Genomic DNA, 16055 nt, shown 5'->3' on the forward strand with positions numbered 1-16055 from the left:
GCACCAGGAAGGGTATAGAGTGGGCTCAGCATGCATGTTGGTACCTGCATCCCTTGTAATGGAGGCCATTTTGGCACAAAAAACGGAAAAAGGCAGAGTGGATCCAACATGCATGTGGGTCCAACACTCCCTGAATTTTATGGCGGTCATTATGGCGCATAACAGGTAGTATTTAGTGTTAGGACCCGTGTAACAGAGATCGCCTTGACGTTTGGCATACGGGCTTAGATGGTTTTGTACAAAATGCATTGACCAAGCATCTCGCTTTTTAAGCGTAGTATTAGCACCATAATTTTTGTAAGCATTGTTGTACTTTGTCTGATTTGCAGAGTGCTGCCGCATTGTCTCCTTTTTTCCCTCTAGGTCTTTGCCATGGCGGCGTGCACCTGCGCACTGGGAGGTGCTGACTAACCCTCTTTTTTTGCAAATGTTTTGAGGCAAGCCACTCTGGATGGAAATCCAGATTTGATTAAATGGTCTTCTGAAATGTACAATGCATTTGATTATCTGAAATGTTCGCTCATGTCGAGTCCAGGGCTGGGCCTCTCTGACTATAATAGGCCCTTCCACATGTTTGCACGCCAAAATTGTAAAACCATGGCGGGTGTACTGACACAAGAAAACTGAGGCAAGTTGCGTCCTTGTGTATTTTTCTCAAAGGTAATGCCCACCCCTGTTCAAGGGATGCCGGCATGTCTGTGTACTCTTGCAGCCTGTGCTATGATGGTAGAGTTGGCAACTCCTTTCACAATGTGACATTAGACCATTTTGCACACCACTCATGATGTTGTAGGCCTACACAAGGGCATCCGCACTCAACACAGCAGGCAGCTGAGCTCATTGCACTCACTAGAGCATGTATTATACATACTGATAGACCTGTCACCATCTATACTGAGAGTAGGTACGCACATGGAGTAGTGAGGGACCATGGTATGATTTGGCAGAGGAGAGGATTCACGGCAGCAGATGGTAAGGATCATGTCTCACAGGGCAATGCGCTGGCAGATAAGGTGGCGAAATGAGTGGCCAAATGTAACCCCACAGGTTTGTGTAACCATTGGGAGATGCCATGTCTGGCACGTCCAACCCCTGAGATGTTGCAAATGCTTAATGATCTTCAAAGATACACCACTGAACAGGAGCAGCAAGACTGGTGTTATCCAGTATTGCAGAAAAATCCTAAGATAGGATTAGTCTGCGAAGAGGGGAAGCTATGCATTCCCCAACACAGTGCTTCCATCTTAATAGCACATTTCCACGGAGTAGGACATAACAGCATTGAGATACTCATGGGGAGGCCTTTCCCCACCCCTTGGGCCCAATCATAGTGCAGGGAGGAGACCTTGATTTAATAAGGGAAGACTATGTCACCAAATTGATACAGGTACTTAACAAAACTGAGGAAAAAAAGTTGCTTGTAAGTCTCCCTCTCTTCCACAGGAACCCACCCACCCATACAGGGTGGGGGATGAGGTGGTGGTCGAAACACTGAAGAAAAGAAGAGCTCAAGGTGATTTTGTATATGGCTCACCTACTACTGTGGTTGCAGTAACCAGAACAGCTGTGCTGACTGAACAATCTCCAATTTGGATCCACGCCACCCGAGTGAAGCTTGTGAGAGAAAGAGAGGAGGCAGGAACGGAGGCAGACAGCCTTGGCCTTGAAGAAAATTCGAGATGGCTGAGATGCAGTGCCTTGATAATTGCAGTTTTGTGTCTCCTACTTACTGTCCCACGGCTGTGGAACAGACAGAAATACTTGAAAACAGAATGCAGAGGGGAAGACAATCTGTGGAAGACAAATGAGAACTTATGGCTGTACCTGGCCAAAACTCTGAACTTAACTGATTTCTGTCTCCGAACCACTTTATCTGCATCTAACATTTTGGAGACATGTCTGGTAGCAGTCCCCACCCCAGTAGATATATGGACAGGGCTCCTACGTTTCCAAGCGAATGACACAGATTTGCAGGATCATGATGTTAAATATGGATATCTAAATCCTTATCATGCTTGTTATAACTGTCCTACATATGAGACTCTGCAAAGTAATATGATAGAAATCTAGAAAGTTGTAAAAAGATAGTATCAGGAAAGAATATGCAATGTAATATTACAAAAACAGTACCATCCCTAGACAAACATGTACCTCTACCAACAGGATGGGTATTGGCCTGTGGGAATATTAGTTACACATACATACCAGCCAATATTACAGAGGGACCCTGTACAATAGCCAGGCTGACATTAGCAATGATACCACTATTCCCAGCAATGCAGACACGACACACGAGAGACACTTCCCTACAGCTACCAGAAAATTGTGACTATAATGTGAATCTCCTCTACTAATACATGAGTTTAGGGATGTCTTTGGTAGGAGTACCAGGGTTGGCCATATATAACCACAGGACAATATCAAAACTTGCCTGTTTTATGGTAAAACAGATAAATGTCACTAATGCAATTCTGCAAGATATACTGCTGGATATACAATCATATAAAAAGGCTATCTTGCAGAATAGGGCAACTATTGACTATTTATTGCTTCAACATGGTATAGGACGCTCAGCGTTCGCAGGGATGTGTTGTTTCAATTTATCAGATCACTCCCGTGGAATAAAAGATAAAATAGGCCAACTAGAAGAGAGATTAAACATATAAAACAAGATGTTGACCAAGGTTGGTGGGACTGGCTTTTTGGCTGAATACCTGACTTTGGTCAAATAAGGTATGTTTTAGGAGTGGCACTCGCCGTGGTCGCTGCAATGGTGGGTCTCTGCTGTTGTCTACAGTGTGTGCCCTCCCTTCTTACCATATGTAAAAATGTGGCCGAAATGTGGGTACACAACATTCCTCTATACTCCGGTAGAGGTAAAAGAGGTAAACACAACCCCAACAAAGCCTGAGGATTATACTCCTGAAGGGTATATGGAATATCTAAAGGCTTACAAGCAAACTAAGGAAAAACAAGAAAGGAACAAAATGAATAAAACACATTATATGTAAATGGTGTTTTTAAGAGGGGATTGATAGGTTCTATTTAAGTCCAAAGCCTATTTCTTATATAAGCTTATATTTCATCACTATCTATACATTAATACATCATCACGTAACACATAGGGGGTAAAGAGTTCTTGGAAAACTATTTCATAAGAGCTAAGTGGTTTTGCTCACATATAGCCTTGGACTCTGCTAAAAGATAAGATAACTGAAATGTGTAGCTGGCTAAGACGTGTGTTACTTTGTAATTGGTTACCTTAAACATCATGTCATTAGATTAGGACTATATATGTCTCACGAGATCAATAAAAACTCAGAGTGACTTTGAACAACACTAGAAGTGTGTCTTGTGTCAACGTTGCTCTCTCTGGCGCCAGATAAGAATCAAATCAAGCTGAATACTGAAGTCTTGTACAAGGGGTACAAATAAAAGGGAAAGAAAAGAATATTCCTTACAGATACTTTTCCATTCAGAATGCATTAGGGCAAAACTGATCCGTTTTGGACCGCTTGTGAGAGCCCTGAATGGATCTCACAAACGGAAAGCCAAAACGCCAGTGTGAAAGTAGCCTTAAAGGGTAATCCCAACCCTACAACCCAGAACTCCTATTAAATTGTTATATTAGTCTTGGTTTTTATTTTATTGTGTTTAGCTATATTTGCATATTTTGGGTCACCTTCAGGTACCATATGTCTTTAGGCTGTAGTCACAGTGGTCCCTTGCATATCCCATTCTTGGTTGGACTTTGTTAAACATACTTACCCAGAATACCATGGGCCCCCATGCCCAATAAGCCCTGGAATTTCCCTGGGTTTGTCTGGTTCTGACATTGGCTCAGGTATCAAGGAGTCAATTTTTTAATAATTGAAATCTATACTATAACATATTCGTTTCCCCCCCCCTCCTCCTTTTTTTATTTATTAATTTTTTATTTTTTTTATTCTTATTTTCATTACTTAATTATAGGGTCAACCCTCTTGCCTCAGTTTCTGCAGTAGAGACTTGCTTTACAGCAGGTACCTGGACATGACAAAACTCAAACTGACTCATTGACTTCCATGGGTGAGTGTAGTGAGCATGCTCTGTGACGTTCAGAAGTCGCTGTGCTACGAGAGGGAGGAGGAGGTGAGATGTGTCCATCACTTATTGTCAATGGTGCATCCTGTGAGATCTGCCTGCAGCTTTATAAAAGGTGATTCCTTTTATTGTAATCCTTCCAACTGAAGAAATGACTGCTGATCCTCAGTGCACACAGCACAAGCTGAAAAGGAGGGCGCGGTGGCTGCAATGTTTAAAGAGAACCAGTCACCATGAAAATGCACTGTAAGCTGCAGGCGGCACGTTATTGAGCTGGAGGAGCTGAGCAGATTGATATATAGTTTTATGGGGAAATATTCAGTATAGCTTGTGCCATAGCTAGAGGGTGCCTGCTGTTTCAAACAGTAGACACCTGCAGCTAATGTCCGCGGCCGACGGTAATGCCGATCACGAACACTTAACTTTAACAAATATGACCATGGCATCTGAGAAGCCGGAAGCACGCTACAGGGGCAGGAACTCCTACCCCTGGCAAAGATCGGGGAAGGCGTTCCACTGCAGTAATGAGCCTCAGCCCGTACTAGGCTTTCAGGCTCATAACATGTATAGCACAATTCAGACCAGCAGGTGGCAGCACTGAATTGTAATACGGCTATTCTGTATAGCAGGGGTGGGGAACCTTTTTGCTGCCGAGGGCCATTTGGATATTTGTAGCATCGTTCAGGGGCCACACAAAATCCTCTACTTAAAAATTTGACGGCTATATTTGGTCAAACATATAACTGACTCAGGCTACTTTCACACTGGCGTTTTGGCTTTCCGTTTGCGAGATCAGGGCTCTCACAAGCGGTTCAAAACGGATCAGTTTGCATTCTAATGCATTCTGAATGGAAAAAGATCCGCTCAGAATGCATCAGTTCAGTCTCCAGTCTCCATTCCGCTTTGGAGACGGACACCAAAACGCTGCTTGCAGCGTTTTGCTGTCCGTCTGATTAAACGGAGCCAAACGGATCTGTTTTCTCTGACACAATCTGACACAATAGAAAACGGATCCGTCCTCCATTGACTTTCAATGGAGTTCATGACGGATCCGTCTTGGCTATGTCAAAGATAATACAAACTGATCCGTTCTGAACGGGTGCAGATGGTTGTATTATCTGAACGGATCCGTCCATGACTGATCCGCACAAAACGCAAGTGTGAAAGTAGCCTTAAGGGTAAGTTACAGAAATTGCACTTCAATTTAAAAAATCTAGAGCGCTGTATTTTTTCAGCACAAAATGGCGCTTGCACTATACATTACAAATAGTACAGGCGCCATTTTGACCACACATAGCAGTCTAATATTTAAGTTGAGAATGTTATATACACTGCTCAAAAAAATAAAGGGAACACTTAAACAACACAATGTAACTCCAAGTCAATCACACTTCTGTGAAATCAAACTGTCCACTTAGGAAGCAACACTGAGTGACAATCAATTTCACATGCTGTTGTGCAAATGGGATAGACAACAGGTGGAAATTATAGGCAATTAGCAAGACACCCCCAATAAAGGAGTGGTTCTGCAGGTGGTAACCACAGACCACTTCTCAGTTCCTATGCTTCCTGGCTGATGTTTTGGTCACTTTTGAATGCTGGCGGTGCTTTCACTCTAGTGGTAGCATGAGACGGAGTCTACAACCCACACAAGTGGCTCAGGTAGTGCAGCTTATCCAGGATAGCACATCAATGCGAGCTGTGGCAAGAAGGTTTGCTGTGTCTGTCAGCGTAGTGTCCAGAGCATGGAGGCTCTACCAGGAGACAGGCCAGTACATCAGGAGACGTGGAGGAGGCCGTAGGAGGGCAACAACCCAGCAGCAGGACCACTACCTCCGCCTTTGTGCAAGGAGGAGCAGGAGGAGCACTGCCAGAGCCCTGCAAAATGACCTCCAGCAGGCCACAAATGTGCTTGTGTCTGCTCAAACGGTCAGAAACAGACTCCATGAGGGAGATATGAGGGCCCGACGTCCACAGGTGGGGGTTGTGCTTACAGCCCAACAGCGTGCAGGACGTTTGGCATTTGCCAGAGAACACCAAGATTGGCAAATTCGCCACTGGCGCCCTGTGCTCTTCACAGATGAAAGCAGGTTCACACTGAGCACATGTGACAGACGTGACAGAGTCTGGAGATGCCGTGGAGAACGTTCTGCTGCCTGCAACATCCTCCAGCATGACCGGTTTGGCATTGGGTCAGTAATGGTGTGGGGTGGCATTTCTTTGGAGGGCCGCACATCCCTCCATGTGCTCGCCAGAGGTAGCCTGACTGCCATTAGGTACCGAGATGAGATCCTCAGACCCCTTGTGAGACCATATGCTGGTGCGGTTGGCCCTGGGTTCCTCCTAATGCAAGACAATGCTAGACCTCATGTGGCTGGAGTGTGTCAGCAGTTCCTGCAAGACGAAGGCATTGATGCTATGGACTGGCCCGCCCGTTCCCCAGACCTGAATCCAATTGAGCACATCTGGGACATCATGTCTCGCTCTATCCACCAACGTCACGTTGCACCACAGACTGTCCAGGAGTTGGCAGATGCTTTAGTCCAGGTCTGGGAGGAGATCCCTAAGGAGACCGTCCGCCACCTCATCAGGAGCATGCACAGGCGTTGTAGGGAGGTCATACAGGCACGTGGAGGCCACACACACTACTGAGCCTCATTTTGACTTGTTTTAAGGACATTACAATAAAGTTGGATCAGCCTGTAGTGTGTTCTTCCACTTTAATTTTGAGTGTGACTCCAAATCCAGACCTCCATGGGTTGAAAAATTTGATTTCCATTTTTAATTTTTGTGTGATTTTGTTGTCAGCACATTCAACTATGTAAAGAACAAAGTATTTCAGAAGAATATTTAATTAACTCAGATCTAGGATGTGTTATTTTTGTGTTAGTTTTTGAGCAGTGTATTTAGTTCTTTATTTGGCATTAATGGCAGCCAAGCTCATCCCAGAGGGGTTCACCCAGCTTTCACTCTCCCTGCCTCTTTCTTCGCAACTATCCCTACCTTTGTCCCTTTCTCAGCCTCAGATCTGCCCCCACCTCCATCAGCCTCCTATCAGACGCCCCAGCCTACATCAGCCTCAGATCAGACCCTCATCAGACCCTCCCCAGCCTTAGATCAGACCCCAGCCTCAGATCACACCCCTATCAGACCTCCCTACCTCAGATCAGCCCCCAACAGCCCCCCTAGCCTCAGATCAGATCCCCAATAGACCCCCCAGCCTCAGATCAGACCCCTATCATACCTCCAGCCTGAGATCAAACCCTCCCCACCCTCAGAGCAGCCCTAATCAGACCTCAGATCAGACATTAAAAAAATATATAAAAAAATAAACTTACCTCTCCAGCTCCGGACAACGCTGCCTCTTGGTAGATTCACTTACCCTCCTTGGTCTTCTTCCCGCCGCGCTGTACTGTGACCTGACAGCGCACAATGTCAGGTCATAGTGCGCGTCTACGTGTCAGGACATAGCGTGGGGCCGGAAGAAGACCAGGGAAGGTGAGTACAGCAAGCAATGCGCTGTTCTCACCTTCCTGTGCTTCCCGCATGCTAATGACCGCTTCCATAATGGAAGTGGTCATTAGCGTTTTCTGGCAGGGGGCCGGGGGCCACATGAAATGGGCCGGCGGGCCGGAGGTTCCCCACCCCTGCTGTATAGGATAATGGAGATAAATTGCAATATGATGATTTGCATGTTGGGGTCCACTTGGGGATCTAAAAAAAAAGTAAAAAAAATAAAAGTTTTTAAAAAATATATAAAAAAAATATTAAATCACTCCCCCCTTTACCCAGAATCAATGTACTTAAACAATAAAAAAATTTAAATAAAATTCACTTCAAACATCATGAGCATCGCCGCATGTGAAAATGCCCATACTACTGAAATATAAGAAAACTTCTCATACAGTGAATGGCGTAATTAAAAAAAAATTGCCAATTTAATATTTTTTTATCACTTTGCCTCCCATAAAATTGAATAAATAGTGATCAAAAAGTCATACGCACCCCAAAATGGTATTAACCAAAACAACAGATCGTTCTGCAAAAAATGAGCCGCCCCACATCTCCGTAGACATAAATTTAATAAACGTTATGGGGGTCAGAGTATGGCGATGAAAAAAAAGAATGTTTTTTTTTTCAAAAGCTTTTTTTTTTTTTTTTTTCAGTATTAAAATGCAAGAGAAACTATAGATATGTGGGATCGCCGTAATCCTACTGTCCTGGAGAACGAAGAGCACAGGTCAGTTTTACCACACAGTGAATGCAGTAAAAACAAAGCTCATAAAACTGTGGTGGAATTGTGTTTTTTTTTCCCAATTCCAAACCATTTGGATTTTTTTTCCAGCTTCCTACTACATTTAAGGCAATATTAAATGGCGCCATTAGAAAGTGCAAATTGTCCGACAAAAAACAAGCCCTTGTACGGTTATGTGAATGGAAAAACGTAAAAGATCAAGGCTCCGGAAAGGTAGGGAGCAAAAAACGAAAAAGCAAAAACAGAAAATTGATGCGCCAGGAGGGGGTTCAATTCCTTCTCATTATGGGCTTTGAAGTCAAGAGTCCGGTAAAAAAACATATACGTTAACATATAGTTTTTTTTTTCCAATAGAACTCTATTGTGAACAGATGCTACTGTATGGCATCCGTATAATCTATACGTTTTTTTGTGTGTACGTTAAACGGATGGCAAAAACGTGACGTGAACCCAACTTAGTCTACATTCACACGGCCACGGCGTGCTTGCGTAACGGAAAGGGCCGCATATAACAGAAATGCCTATTGTCTGTTAAACGGACAACAATAGGACATGTTCTACTTTTTTTGCGGAGCCACGGAACGGAAAAAGCATCTTTTGCTGCTCCATTGAAGTGAATGGGTCCGTATGCGAGCTAAAAGAAATGCGGGTCAGATGCGGACCCGAACAACGGTCGTGTGCATGAGGCCTAATACTGGATCTTTTCCCATAAAGCTATATCAATCTGCTCAGCTCCTCCTGCTCTATAACCCGCTGCCTGCACCTAAGACATCATGATCAGTGTGAGAATTCCTTTTAATATACATATAAAATGCCAAAAATACAATACAAAATTCTAGAACCCAGCAATGCAGTATTTGTGTGAACCTGGGTCTCACAGGGTTAAGCAGAGAAAAACCGCAGTGATGGCTGCAGGGGAGGCTCTTATCCGAAGGCATAAATAGGAGCTGCACAATTCTTTGCCAGCAAATGTCATGCAACCGTGCGGAAGAAAGAAAAATACCATAACTATAATTATCCGCACAGTAGAGAGAATAGATGGTGGGATGTCAGGAGGATCACGGGGGACTGCAATGACAATGAAGATACAAGAAGTCAGAGTGGTTGCCGCTAATGGGAGGGGTGTCAGCCAGTGTACTGTAGCTCGCTGGAAGACAGCGTGACATAAAGCGGCTGCACTATCATTACTGCTGGGGCTGCGGCTGACATTACCGACCCCCTGTATTATTGTATTGTTCTGGTGAGAACCCCAAAAACCAAGTACGGGTCAAAAGGGAATTAATGGATTGATGAACTCCTCAAGGATCAATGATGGCGTGCTTTCCAACTTTTACGAAGATACTTCAGGGAGATTCTGCTCCGCCGAATTTTTGTCCTCATGGCCCACCCATTTATATAGGTCGTGCCCTCAGCCCTTCATCCCAAATACTGCATGAAACCCACCTTCATCATACCCCAAAAAACAATACAGCCCTCAGACCAGATCACATAAACACAGACCCCAAACCAAACTTCAGGAATGGCCCTGGAAAAAAAAAACTAAAAGTGGCCCCATGTTGTAGGTGGGTCCAAACTGACATAAGATGGATCAACACAAGTACTGTAGATAGGGCCAGCATAAGTAGGCAAAGAAGGCAGGGCCCCTCCCGTTAGGGAAAGCGCCAGGCCCGGATGGCAACCCGATTGATGTCTATTCTAAATATGTTGATGTTCTGGGACCACAGCTCCTGAACTTGTACAAAGCCACGCACTCCCGCGGTTCCTTGTCGGACTCGATGTACGACGCCACAATAGTGGTGATTCTGAAGCCTGACAAGAACCCGTTGGAATGTGGATCTTATCATCCAATTTCTCTTCTGAACTTGGATTATAAAATCCTGACCAGAATTTTGGCTAATCGCATAAATAAAGTGATCACGTCAGTAGTCCACACAGACCAGTCCAAAGAGCGCAGGTAATTGCACAGATTGGGGCGTCGGAGAAGGCACGTGGGCTATGGCTTCTTTAGATACTGCCAAGGCCTTTGACTCATTAGAGTGGTCGTTCTTAGTGACCGTGCTTAGGAGCTTTGGCTTTGGCCCCAAGTTCATTAAATGGATAGAGATATTATACAAGAGCCCCACAGCCAATATCCAACTCAACGGCAATTACTCTGACACGTTCCCCCTCCACAGAGGCACAAGGCAGGGTTGCCCTCTGTCGCCTTTACTATTTGCGGTAGCGATAGAACATCTTAGATTTAGACAGGACCAGATATATGCGGGCATCAGTATGGGAGGTAGGGAGGACAGAATAGGATTACCGGTATATGCGGATGACCTAATACTCTTTATGTCTGACCCGGAGGTGACTCTTCCTAGAGCGATATCGATTATTGAACAATTCAGTCAATATTCTGGGCTGCACATAAACTGGGCCAAGTCAGCCATCATGCCCCTTTGGTCTCACGATTGGCCTTCGCATTGCCATAATCTGCCGGTGGTTGACCGTTTTAAGTACCTAGGGGTAATAATTACGAAAGAACCACATTTGTCTTATACCCTGAATATTGAGTCCCTAGAATCTGTATTTCAGGATAAGATAAAAACTTGTGGAGCCCTCCCACTGTCCATCATGGGAAGACTGAATTTAGTGAAAATGGTGTTATTACCCAAAGGTCTATACCTTCTGTCTCATGCTTGCGTGCCGGTACCCCATTGTTTTTTTTTTTTAAAGGGAGTCTGTCACCACTATATGACCATATACAGCACTTACATGGCGCTGTAGCACAACTATACAGGATTCTAATGGTACCTTTGTTATTTTCTTTAGACATCCAGAAGCAGGAAAAACGACGTTTATTTCATATGCAAATTAGCACTCGCAAGTGCCCAGGGGCGGTGTTCCGTGTGTAGGTGACCAGGCTGCTCTGCCTTTTTAACCGTTACTCCTCCCCCAGCCTCTTACTTTGCCCGCCCTCCTATTCACTTGTATCATCCCTAGGTCCGGCCGAGATCCCGCGCCTGCCCACTGCTTTGCCGGCTGGCGCATGCGCACTAGTTGAATTGATGCCGTACCCAAAATGGGCATTGCAGTGTGCATGCCTTGGCCCGGCGAAGCAGTGCGCAGGCGCGGGATCTCGACCGGACCTAGCAATGATACAAGGGAATAGGAGGGCGGGCAAAGGAAGAGGCTGGGGGAGAAGTAACGGTTAAAAAGGCAGAGCAGCCTGGGCACCTACACACGGAAGACCGCCCCTGGTGTAACATCCCAGAGTCATGTTACTTCACTCTTTTACCCCGCTACAACCTGTTAAGTGTATTTGTACTGTCATCTTGTGTAATTTAAATGTGCATATTCTAAGCCTGTTACATGTAATTGCAATGTTTAGCAAAGCCTTAGTTCAATTTAGCATATCTAGACTGGAATAGTACATTCCAGTTTAGCTCCCCCCTCTTTGAGCAGAGTGGGCTTGCCCATGTCCTGCCTCATGGGGAGTAAAGGAAGTTAATGTTAGTGTGCCAGCCACCCCTGCTAGGGGAAGGCTGTGCTGGTAGGAGCTCCCAGTTCTAGGTATCCCAACCCAGGATCGTGTCTCGGCTGAGACCAAAGATCTTCATTCCCAGTCTGAACCTTACGCCGTAGCTGGTGACAAGCAAGCAGCCATTCCCTGTGAGCTAACTGTGAGTAACGTCCAGAGACCAGGAGAAGCCAAATTCCTCCTCAGCTAGCCAGTCCCATACACAGCAGAAGATAGACAGAGCAGAAGATAGATTCCTGCCACATATTACAGAGCCATAAGCAGACGACTAATCCTGCAAGAGAGCTCCAGGCACATGATAGGAGCAGAAGAGATATTGATCCCTGCCATACATTGCCAATACCTGCTGGAACCCAATACTATTGCTGTATCTTATATGGATTAATGCTGCCTCCAGTAAAGACAAGTTGAATTATATTCCAAGTCTGGATCTCATTTACTGCTACTAAAACCCTCAATTACTCCTACTAGTAACACTCATTTTATTGCAAGTGAGCCAGGATCCAGGAGTCCAGCCGTACCAAGGTAGGGGACACCGTTGACACTATACCTACTATCACACAGAGACATTACCCCACTCTGGCATTCCTAACCTGGTACGTGAGTTGCAACACCTTAAAGGGCCCTGAGACTGTACCCTGCGCACGCTGCAATTGGTGTCACGAACAAAAACTCTTAACTATCATTTACACCTGACCCAGTCAGTGCATATTATTGCGCCAGTGTGCATAACCCCAACCCGGCTTACTGCACTGGGCACTTGCGAGTGCTCATTTGCATATGAAATAAACGTCGTTTTTCCTGCTTCTGGATGTCTAAAGGAAATAACAAAGGTACCATTAGAATCATGTATAGGTGTGCTACAGCGCCAAGTGCTGTATATGGTCATATAGTGGTGACAGACTCCCTTTAATCGCATTCATGCCCTGATCACCTCTTTTGTTTGGGGCAAGGCTAGAAGGAAACTCTCACTCTCGGTGCTACAGAGATCGAAGATGCAGGGAGGAGCCTCCCTTCCGGACTTCTTCCTCTGATTTATAGCTAGCCAACTGCGGTTCTTGAAGCACTGGATTACAAATGCCCCACTGCCTAATGCTGAGTTCTACTTGCATGAGCATTTGCGGATGACCACGCTGTGGCCTGTTCTGGAGGGCTCCAACTCTTTCCGCGCAGACGCCTAATGCCACTACACAGATTGGCACACAAAGCTTAGAAGGCCTCTAAGCTGAATATATACACCGATCTACCTGATGCAGTCCCCATATGGGATATCTCTATGTTTCCCCACTTGGCACTGCTGGAGGGGGTTGCTGACTGGAGACGCCACGGAGTTCTGACCTTGGGAGACGTGTATGAGGGGGGTCAGCTGCGCTCCTTCTCACAAATCCAAGAGAAATTTGAAGTGCCTCGTACGCTATTCTATAGGTATCTTCAATTAAGACATGCACTGCAGGCTCAGTTCCAGGGTGCGAGGAGAGGCAGATCTAACTATCCCATCATTGGAGTGTTAAGGTCTCAAGGGCCGAACGGCATTATTTCTGCGCTGTACACACACCTGCTCAACTATCGCATGAATGTGTCCCCATTGACGGTTGAGAATAGGTGGAGGCTGTCTATTCCTTCTTTGACTTCTGAAGACTGGTGCGAGGCTTTGTTAGCCCCAACGAAAGTGTCGCCTTCTATTAAAAATAAGCTGGTTCAACTATTCATACCGCACCACAGCTACCTCACTCCCTCCAGGCTACATAAAATGGGACGACTCTCCCATAATAGGTGCCACAGGTGCGAGGAAGACGGTGCTGATTTTTGGCACATGATTTGGGAATGTGAGATAATTCGTCAATTCTGGACATCAGTGTTAGAGGTTCTCTCCACCATGGTCCCGGTAACAGTACCTTTATGTCCCAAATTGTGTATCCTGGGTGTACTGGACGAGGAGTCCTGGTCGCATTACCACAGGAAGGCCATAGCTATACGTTGGACGGGGGATAGACATCCTACACTAGGGCAATGGATTTCTCTGGTAAATCACGCAGTCTCTATGGAGAACTTTGTTTTTAAGCACAGAGGGTGCCCACAGAAGTTTCAGAAGGTATGGGGAGAGTGGTGCTCATCCCTGTTAACTCTGCGCGCAACACATATGTACTCAGCGGCCGATGATTCAGCCTGACACTCCAGCTGATCTTTAGTCGGCTCTCTCTGATTACAGTAGTGTGCCTGATGCAATATCCTTCTCTCCTCCGTAATCTTATTGTAACCTCACCTTAAATGACCTATTATATTATTGATGTTCAGTATGCATTATATTCCCTGAATCTGTGCCATTCTTTTTGGCCCCTGCGTGGGCAAACGAGTTTAAAAAAAAAGAAGTCAGGGCCAGCAATATCATAGTGCAGAACAAAATACCGTCCTTGCAGAACCAAATATCACAAGTGCAGCACAAAATACTGTCGCCCTCGCCACATTATTCAACTGTGTGTCCGTCTTGAGGAAGGGCACCCGTGGCTGTTGGTCAAGTGCATAAGTGCCTGATGCGCCGACATTAATTAATGCTGAGAGCATCAGAATGTTATGTACCCGGCTGGCGGCCATCTGGGTGTCGGTCCACCGGGAAATTTCCCTGTAGGGTCTAAAGCCAGTCCGCCCCTGCCAAACTTAATCTTAAAGGGGTATTCCCATCTCAGACAATGGGGGCATATTGCTAGGATATGACCCCATTTTCTGATATGTGCGGGTCCCAGATGATTTCTAAAACGAAGCCTAACACGAGGTCGGCAAAATGGTGGCCGGCGGTGCCGGGTCCGGCCACCACCAAGCCTTCCAATTGGCCCGCCACGTTGCTTGGCTATTTTCGGAATCCCCATAGAAATTTATGGGACCGCGCCGCACTTCCACAGCCACCGCTCCCATGAATTACTATGGGGCTGAAGGAAATAGCCAAGCCAGCTAATGAATGGAGGACAGCCGCACATGTGTCTGAAATGACACAACCCCTTTAGGGGGCTCATTCAGACTGCCGCATGCTGTCCGCAAAAATGTGGATCCGTTTTTTTTGCGGACAGTTAATAATAAGAATAATAAGTTTTGTAATATATCTTACCAGAGAAAAATGACTCTTTCTCCCCCTCTTACACTAACATTCTTTGCTAAGTCTATCTTAAGAGATAAGGCAGACTGTCAGCATCTTGAAGGATCTGATTACATGCTGCCCATAAAAGACTATGTAGAGGGGAGACATCTTTCTCTGATAAGATATATTACAAATTTTCTTATATTCATCTTTACCACTGCTTTTTGCAAAGTGTGTTAAAACAAAAGTGACTAACATATAGCTCATAGCTTATAATTACTTGCAGATTATTACAGTAGAATGGCATACGGGATAAGCTAATTTGGATTAACGAACCCATATACTGTCCTTGCACAGAGCCCCCCTGCTGTCTTTGTACACCTGTGACTGTATGCCGTTACTCAGACATGACGTGCTGCTCAGAAATCGCATGCCCAACTGAGTTTATCATTGAACTGGTGGCACAATCATTTTTATGTTTGTTAAACTGTTGATGAATGGAGATTTAGGGTACAGGGTAATTTTGGCCACGATACATGTAGTGCACCCGCACTACAAGATCGCACAACTCACAGGTTGCTTCAACACTTGCAAGAAATCCAACTCTGTTGGGGGATATTTTGTGCTGCATTATTGCCTTTGTTTGCCACTGCTGTATAGGTAATTTTTTGTGCTGCACTGTAGTATTTACCGCTACTGGGGAGGTACTTGGTGCTGCACTATGGTATTTGTTTTGCGCTGCTGGGGAAGTATATTGTATTTCTCTATGGTATTTGTTTTGCTCTGCTGGGGAGGTACTGCTGAACTATGGTATTTGTGAAGAATTTTGTGCTGCACTTTGTTATTTGTCTGGTACTGCTGGGAGGTACTTTGTGCTGCACTATGGTATTTGTCTGGTACTGCTGGGGAGGTACTGTGTTCTGCACTATGGTATTTGTCTGGTACTGCTGGGGAGGTACTGTGTGCTGCACTATGGTATTTGTCTGGTACTGCTGGGAGGTACTTTGTGCTGCACTATGGTATTTGTCTGGTACTGCTGGGGAGGTACTTTGTGCTGCACTATGGTATTTGTCTGGTACTGCTGGGGAGGTACTTTGTGCTGCACTATGGTATTTGTCTGGTACTGC

The sequence above is a fragment of the Bufo bufo genome, chromosome 4 (assembly GCF_905171765.1).
Source record: "Bufo bufo chromosome 4, aBufBuf1.1, whole genome shotgun sequence".
NCBI classification, from domain to species: domain Eukaryota; kingdom Metazoa; phylum Chordata; class Amphibia; order Anura; family Bufonidae; genus Bufo; species Bufo bufo.